Raw genomic sequence first — 8285 nt, forward strand, 5'->3', positions numbered from 1 at the left:
GAGGTGCGCGCGACTAACGGAAGGTTAAAAGGCTTCATAAGGTGTTTGCAAGGTGCAGTGTCGATTTCTGTTATAAATTTCGCAAAAACTGTGGTTTTTTCTATGTTCTATGCAGAATTTTCTCAAATCATTTCACCTCAATCCATTTCACCATATTGTTATCTGCATTGCAAGAAAGCTCTACTCATTTTACATGTTGACTGAATTACTCACAGGTCCACGCCGCATACTCGATGCTGGATTAGGAAGTACTTTTTCACATAAAACCTAAAATTTGTAGGAGACTTTTGATTGCAGGCTTCTTCCACGCTCTCAAATGGAATCAGAAACCGTGGAAATTTTTGTTTATCATGCGAGCCAACTAAACATTATGAATTTTTCCCCTTAGTCCTTTGCCAAGAACTAGTTAATATACGTAGATAATGTTAACTCTTGGAAATTATTTTTTGATTTTTTTTTTTTGCATACCTAAGAATTTTCAACAAAATAAAAAATTATTTCTAATTCAGATTTTTTTTTAAGTACTTAAAAATTTTTTTTGGTTGCTAAAAGGTGAAAATTACAGCTTAATTTTAAAATATTTCAGTTTGAATTTTTTCTTACCTAATTCAACTTAATATGGGTTTGAATAACTTTACAATTAATAAATATCTTTCTGATGATCTTCTTCAAATAGTAATTATTTATATTTTGGATTTTGCTACCATATATACTATATTTAATATGATGCAAAAAATTTTACTCATTAGAATTTAAAAATTTATCCTATTGATTTAAATTACCAAGTTGAAATTGTTTGCTTCAATTTTTACCAAAGGGAATTACGTAAGCCTGATTTTCATAATCTGTTATTGATGTAATATATATTGTAATTACCCATATTTTAGCATATTTTCTCTTATTTTAAACCCATATTTTGGGAATCTCTCTTTCTCAGATGGAAAATTATTTCACACAAATGCAAAAGATAGTAGACAAACGTTTAACTAGCTCTAGGGTCAGGTTAATGTTGCAAGATGTTATAGATTTAAAAAGGGTAAGTCATCAAATACTAGACCCTATCAAATAACTATACTTTAAGTTTTGTTTGAGGTTTAAAATTTAGCATTTAAATTTGTTTTTGACTTTTAGAATGATTGGGCTCTATGGAACATGTCTTTTCAAAACAGGGTACCTGATCACCGAGACAGAAGAAAACCACTGGTGTGTATATGTGACCATTCCTTAATACGTCAGATGTGGGGCCAAACACAATCTCATTCTGTTTTATTTTGTTTATTATTATTTGTGTGTGTGTTTCTTAAGCAATTTATTTTAGCTAAATTATAGGTATTGTGACTGAAAAGCAATTTTCCTGTGCATTATTTTCCATCTTTTTTGTTTAGCTCGAAACATGGGAACAACATGGGGGTGGACGTCTTCTACAGAAAGTAGTAAAGGCAGCCATAGTCTAAGGTAGGAGTTTTTGTTTACTGAAACTTTCTTGATAGGCTTTGTTAGACAGTGTTTATATTTTTTAATTTTATTATCGTGAGAACTAACTATCGAAAGCTTTATTTTAACCTTGAGTTTGATGTAGTCATAACTTCATTTATTTGCTTTTTATTTAAACAGCATCTTATTTCCCTTATTAGACATCTATCCCCTTCTTCGTTTTTTTAAATTTTTTTTTAGATAACTGTTTTACATTACAGTTATTTTTTTTAATAAAGAAAACATGGTAATATTCTTAAAATTGTAGTTGGAAAGAAATTTCTACAAACCAGTATCAGTAACCTATTTTTACAAGTTCTTAAGATTCAAATGGATAGATAAAGTAAAATTGAAAAATCTTGAAACCCCAATTTTCTAATTTTAGGACCTATATTGTTCATAAAATCTATTAATGCAAAAAAAAAAATTATTTGATTAATCATTAATTTTTTAGTTGAGAAAATTCTTGTGTAATTTTGAGGGGAAATAAATATTACATTAAAACAGTAGTTAGGTTTCAGTATAACTTTTGAATTAAATATTAAAGAGCTATATGATCATGTTATTAATTAAACATTAAAAAGCTATGATAAAAGCTGTTTGATGAAGATTATGTGATCAGTGAATTCTAAACAGCAATTGTTTTTTAATAAAATGATAAAAACAATAAGTAATTAAAGTTTCTAAAATAGCAAATTTAAATCATGTTATTTTTTACTGTCCATGCTTGATAAGCTCTAAGCTCGTACTTTATTAAACTCTTGATTGATTATTTTTTTTGTAAAGTAACTCTACAGTATTGGAACTTCAGAAAATCACAATTTCAGTAAGATTAAAAGTTTTTAATACTTTGTGCAATTAGTGGATGGCTCAACTTAAAATTTTAATTAAATTTTATCTTTATTTGATAAAAAAGTGAAATAAAAATTGCAAAGTGATGAAGATCTATCGTAGACTATCCTAAACCTAGATGTAAAACTTGAATAGTGAACGATCCTTAAATTCAAGCTTATTATTGTACTCATCTATAAATATAAATAGAACAGTGTGTTAATTTACTTACTCTTCTCAATTTCAAAATTGTAATGATTGGAAAAGGTTATTTTTAATGAAGAATTTTTTGATGATATTTTTCCTAAACACTGCGGAACATTCCTTTGCAAATATTTTTGAATTGCTCTTTTGGAGATGGTTATTATGGGTGGTGAGAGCAAATTGTGTTTTATGAAAGATACACATTGTTCTGTCTTTTTATAAAGAATGTTAAATTGATTTTTGTCATTTTTAAGATAGTGAAAAAGTGCTCTTTATTTAAGAGAGAAACCAGATGTCATTTTAGAGATATCTCTAAAGCTGCATCAGCTGCACTTTGGATACAAGATCTACTCTCAAAGAAACACACACATCCAAAGGACAATAAAAAAAATTTCGCACAAATAATTGGAGGTAGGTAACAGTACTTTGAAACATTTGTCATGTTATAGTTTAATTTTTCAATAAAAAAAAGAGAAATGAAACACAGATTAAATGTCATAAACATAAAACAAACATTGGAAAATCAAGTTCATAAAATTTTATTTTAAGGCTCAAAAGGAAAGTAAGATTTATAAGAAATAAAGCAAAATTTTGAAAGAACAAAAAAACGGGGCGAGATAAAAATGAATTAGTACATGAGATGTTAGTTTTTGTATTGATATCAGCAGCAAATTGCAACACAGTGTCATTTAGAAAAGAAGCCTTAAGTAGTCTAAGCAAATATTCGTACATTGCATTAAATTATTCAATACCCTTTCTAAAATCCCTCTGCAGATTCCTAAGCAAGGCTTTTTTTCACTGTATAAAAAACATGGTAGCATTTCTTCAGGTGACCAAACAATTGATTATTGCATGGAACTATATCAGGTCTATAGAGAGGATGCTAAGAACTTCTCAGTTGATTTGAAACAGCAGAGTTCCGGGGAATGTAAATGCTTGGGGCAAAAATTCTCCATCGACAATACTCCTGAAAGAGGTAAGAAATAATGTATTTTCTGGAGACGACAAAAAGTTTAAAATGAAGTTTCATATTGGAACATACATATATTAGGGGGACCGGAAAGGAATGTCGTTTCGGTGCATTTGATATTGGGTATCAAGATTTTATTTTTAATCAGTAATGTATTCATTCTTGTTAGCAACAACTTTTCAATGCCAAATCAAAAATAACTCTAAAAAAATGAATTGGTTTTTGAGACTAACGAATATCTAATGCACCGAAATAACATTACTTCCCGGTCCGCCTAAAACAAAAAATTCAAATCGATATATTGAATTCAATTTTATGTAAATGTAAATTGAAGTTATTGTTTTGTAACAAATGTATTATTTCATATAAAATAATTCTTAAATGTAAAATAATGAAATTTAATCATCTTCAAATTCATTATTAAAGTTTCTTAAAAATTATATTTTATTCTTCAAAAGTTTTTTAATGTAAGCCAAGTATTCAAATTCAATTTCCTAATAAAAATATATGCTAGTGATCTACTACTAGCTATTTACAAAGTTTTGGTGTAATAATAAATCGTTGGTTGAACCCCTATGTCCACACCACTGATTTGAAATCATGTAGGTGTTTACAAATTTTTTGATCTTTAGGTTGAATCCAACTACTCAACAGCCTTTTTTGAATTAATGGTTTAGTCAATGTGAGACATAGACTTGGTAGCAACATGTAAACAGGTTACATTTATAACAGATCTTATTTTTGACTATGTACAAAATAATTTTTAAAAAAAATGGCTCAGTATAGCTAAATATGATTTGCAGGTTTATGAAAGATTCAAGAAAACTAACCTTCATTTGAAAGCCTTTTAACACAAGAAATATGAATCTTGGAAATTCAGTGCTATTGAAAAATTAAAAAAGTTTCTTCATTTAAATATATTGAGAAGACTTCATAGTTAACCAGATACCATAAAAGGAAGAAGTGGGTACTACTTTTCTAAAATAATATTTGTAAATAACACAATGATTTATTTATAATATTTTTATAATCCCAACAGCAAGGTACGAAAATCAAATAAACGTTCCCTTTTATTTTGAAGAACTGTCAATCGAAGCTATCTTTTTAAAGAATAATGGAGATGATTCTCTCAATTTCATCATAAACATCATTCTACAGGTATTCTTATTAAATTTTACTAGCTTTACAACTCGTTTAAATACATTCAGTAAATGTACAGTTTGAAACATTATGCACCTTATATGACCTAAAGAGATGATAATTTTATGATTTGAGAAGACTATCAAGTTAACTAGTATATTAAATGTTACATTTTTTTCCCTTTGCAACAAAAGTTTGTATATAAAAAACGCTTTGAAAATGAACTGCTAATCTTGCTTTTGTAAACACACCCATTTCAACAACAAAAAATAATAATAATTTTTGAGGGTTATCTCTTAAAAGTTCAAAACTGATGACACAATTCAGAAAATTCCCTTATAGATAATTTCATTAACACAGAATAGAAATTGGATGAACTGTGTTTGAGATCTTGAGACAAGTAAAGTAACCTTTTACAAAATCAAGTAGTTTGTCTCAGTCTTGAACACACTTTTATCAGTATCAAAACAAATTGCTCAACTTAAAGATGATGAAGAATTCAAATATATATTTTGATAATTAGATTTCACATAGTTATTTTCATTCCCTTTTTTTAATTTTCAGATAGTTAATCTATTAGAAGTAATAAATAGACATTTAATTTTACACTAAAAAGTCAGTAGAGCAATTCATGATTTTTAATTGATTGATTGTTGTTAAACAATCGTGAAAATACAACATTTTCTTACTTTTTCCTATAAAGCATCATTGCAACAATATGACACAATAATATTTATACTTTTGAATTATTTAGATACATAATGATATTTAGAAATCAAGATGGTTTCTTAATGCAGTAAGAAGAATAAACAGTGATAAAAACTGAAATTAATTTCACAATTTTACAATATAAAATTTTCTGAAAGCAAGTCAGAGTGTAATATTTTGTTAAATCATCTAATAATAACTGTACATTTAATTTTGGTCATTAGAAAACACTGTAAATATTCTATACCAGGGCTCAAAAATTCCCCGCGGACAACGAATTTCTCGAATCCGACGTCCGCGCAGACGGCCATTTTCCCGTTAATGTTCGTGACACATTTTCAAATTTTGCTTTCTTACAAGAGTCTAGCGCCTCATTTCTAAAATGACCCTGAAATTGAATTGATGTTTTCTCCGTCTGGGAGACTGCAGCTGTTGAACTTAGCAATGAACTTCAGCAATGAACTTCAGCAATGAACTTACAAAAAAATGCATTACGCACTGGTCTTAAACAAGAAGCGGTAAACGCAATTATGAATATCTACCTAAATGGAAAACCCCTTTCAGATTTCTATGCAGACACCTCTGTAAATCATTGGCTTGATTGTGGAACTGGCAAACGTCATATTTGATTCATTTAAAAAATGCAGTACCCTCGGATAAATTGACATTCCAGATAACTTGATCTTTGTCTTTTAAATTATTTCATAAAAGAAATACTAGGTTACTATTAGTAACCTAGTGTTTCTTTTATTACTGTATAATGTTATCTTTAACTACTAATTCATTGTGTAATTTATATAAATGTTTGCAATAAATAAGAGAAAATTATATTTTTATTTATTTAGAAGCTACGAGTTAGTTTCAAAGGAGGACGGGTATATTGTTGGACAAGCCGTCCTTGGGGACGGGTAAAATTTCTGACTTTTTTCGAACCCTGTTCTATACTTTTCTTTAATTGTACATTTTTCTTCTCTCATGGCTGTTTCTACTTCTGATCTCCTTGTTCTCTTTGAACCTGGAATTCACTACATATACTGTGAATCAACAGAATTTTTGAAGAATATTGAAAGGGTATTTCAATTATTTTTTTCTAAATCTGTAAAAGGAGAACAATATGGTGAAGTATTGGGGAATAATATTGTGAAAAATGCATATTATTCTAACTATATCTAAATTATATTTCCATTTTGTCACAAGATTTATTATTAATGCAAAGTTAAAACACTTTGTTCTGCGCACTTCATTTGCAGTTTTTGTGGAGCACCCTAATGACTAATGTGATATAATAATAATAATAACTAATGTGAATTATTCATAATAATATAATGAAATATTGTAATTGAGCAAAATTATTATAAAATTATGAACAAAAACTTCTTCAAGAGCCTGTTTAAACATTTTGCAAAAATGCTTCAACTGACTGAATTTTAAGTTTTGAGAAACAATTAATGCAAATAATAATGTAACTTATAAACTGGTTAAATATAACATTTATTGCATTCATTAAGTTAATACGTTACTACATAAAAACAGCAATTGGACAGAAATTAGTAAAAATAATTTACAGATTGGCACAGAATTTTTAGTACAGATTTAAGAACATATTTATGCAAATTTATTATAAATCTTAAAAATAAACTAAATACTAGAAAGAAGGAAAAAAAGTTTTTCTGAAAATTGAAGTAATCACATATTATGTTTGTAGGGAGTGGATGCATTTTAAAGAGTTTCGTGACAAATAAGAAAGATAGTATCTGAAATTAACAGCTGCATCCAATTACTGTCCACTTGTGACCAAGTACTTAAGAATGAGAGCTTATTGGTCAAGATTCCTTCGTGTGCAGTAAGTTTCTCATTTGAAATATTTCATTCAATTAAATTTTCATGTTCAATCAAGCATTTTAAATGTTTTCTAACGTTTGAATCCTTTCTAGCGCTTGAATGTTTGCTGTCATTGAACATTTGCTCTAATGTCATTCCATCACACATAAATTTTTTTTTCCAATAAGGTATTTAGTACTTTGAAGGCATTTTTTCTTAAATATGATATTTCATTTTTAAAAAAATCAAAGAAAGGTTCAAAGTACATGAACACTGTTTTAAATATTTTCAAAGAAATCAAGTGAAAGTTTCAGAAGTTATTGATACTAACATTAAGTATTGTAGGGGAAGGTCTTCTGTTATTAAATAAGAGACATGTTTATTTCGAAAATAAATTTCGTTATTAACTGACTAATTAATTATATAGAAAAACTACTTCTTTCTTTCTTTGGTTTTTTGGTGATAGTATTCTCCTCCTTAGAAAAAGGATGCAAAATCAGGGTTTAATATAAACATAGGCCTATTGATTACAGAGGAAACCTAATAAAAAAATGTTACCATTTAAAATTATGTATTTCATTTATTCCTATTCCTGTATTTTATTTATTCCATTAATCAAGTTTGAAGTAAAATTAGGAAAACAATCAAGGATTGGAAAAATACAGCAACATGAACTATTAAGATTAAAAAAAGCAAAATATTAATTACATATTAATTGTAGTCATAATTATCATATTTTATTTCAATAAAATTGATAAATAACAACAATATTAACAATAAGGTTGTTGCCAAAAAGCTTAACTAATTGAAAAGTCTGGAAGTAAAGGACACAACAAAACAAATTAGAGCTTCAACGCACAGTGCACCCAAACAAATAGAGCTTGTATATCCCTATTGTATATTCCAATAAACCTACAACAGTTACAAAAAATAGGCTGTTCAGAAGTTTTGTCATCGTTTGATAAGTGAAGCATAGACAGGTCTTATGTCAAAATAATTAAGAGCAATTGACATATCCTTTTAGAAGGAAATTCAGAAAAGTACTGCTTCCACCCAATTCAAGTTTGTAATTACTGGCTAATAATCATTTGCAATTATGGTTTTTACGCAACTATCTAAGCAGAATTTTTTAAAATAC

The 8285-nt window shown here is 27.9% G+C and overlaps 1 protein-coding gene and 2 long non-coding RNA genes across 7 annotated transcripts in view; 2 read left to right on the forward strand and 1 right to left on the reverse strand.

Annotated features, from left to right (window-relative positions):
• LOC122272355 (uncharacterized) overlaps positions 1-8285 on the forward strand; it is a 72800-nt gene that overhangs the window by 44693 nt on the left and 19822 nt on the right. The gene's annotated exons all lie outside the window — the stretch shown is intronic.
• Positions 693-7318, forward strand: LOC107451926 (uncharacterized). 3 transcript variants are annotated; one of them, XR_011636227.1, is made up of 7 exons: positions 693-1036; positions 1132-1203; positions 1386-1455; positions 2763-2919; positions 4282-4441; positions 4560-4636; positions 7032-7318. It is a non-coding gene; the product is annotated as an uncharacterized lncRNA (long non-coding RNA). The 3 variants fall into 3 exon arrangements; XR_011636226.1 differs by lacking the exons at positions 693-1036; positions 1132-1203; positions 1386-1455; positions 2763-2919 and having other exon boundaries at positions 3819-4441; XR_006227711.2 differs by lacking the exons at positions 693-1036; positions 1132-1203; positions 1386-1455; positions 2763-2919; positions 4560-4636 and having other exon boundaries at positions 3818-4441.
• LOC107439517 (uncharacterized) overlaps positions 3032-8285 on the reverse strand; it is a 51927-nt gene continuing 46673 nt past the window's right edge. Inside the window, exons 8-10 of one of the 3 annotated variants that reach the window (XM_071177962.1) lie at positions 7479-7687; positions 6272-6422; positions 3032-3475 (exon numbers count right to left, since the gene is read on the reverse strand). The gene's annotated coding sequence lies outside the window, so the exon portion shown is untranslated. The remainder of the gene's footprint in view (positions 3476-6271; positions 6423-7478; positions 7688-8285) is intronic. The other 2 variants (XM_071177965.1, XM_071177961.1) reach the window with 2 other exon arrangements.

Source organism: Parasteatoda tepidariorum, chromosome 2 (genome assembly GCF_043381705.1).
Source record: "Parasteatoda tepidariorum isolate YZ-2023 chromosome 2, CAS_Ptep_4.0, whole genome shotgun sequence".
NCBI lineage: Eukaryota > Metazoa > Arthropoda > Arachnida > Araneae > Theridiidae > Parasteatoda > Parasteatoda tepidariorum.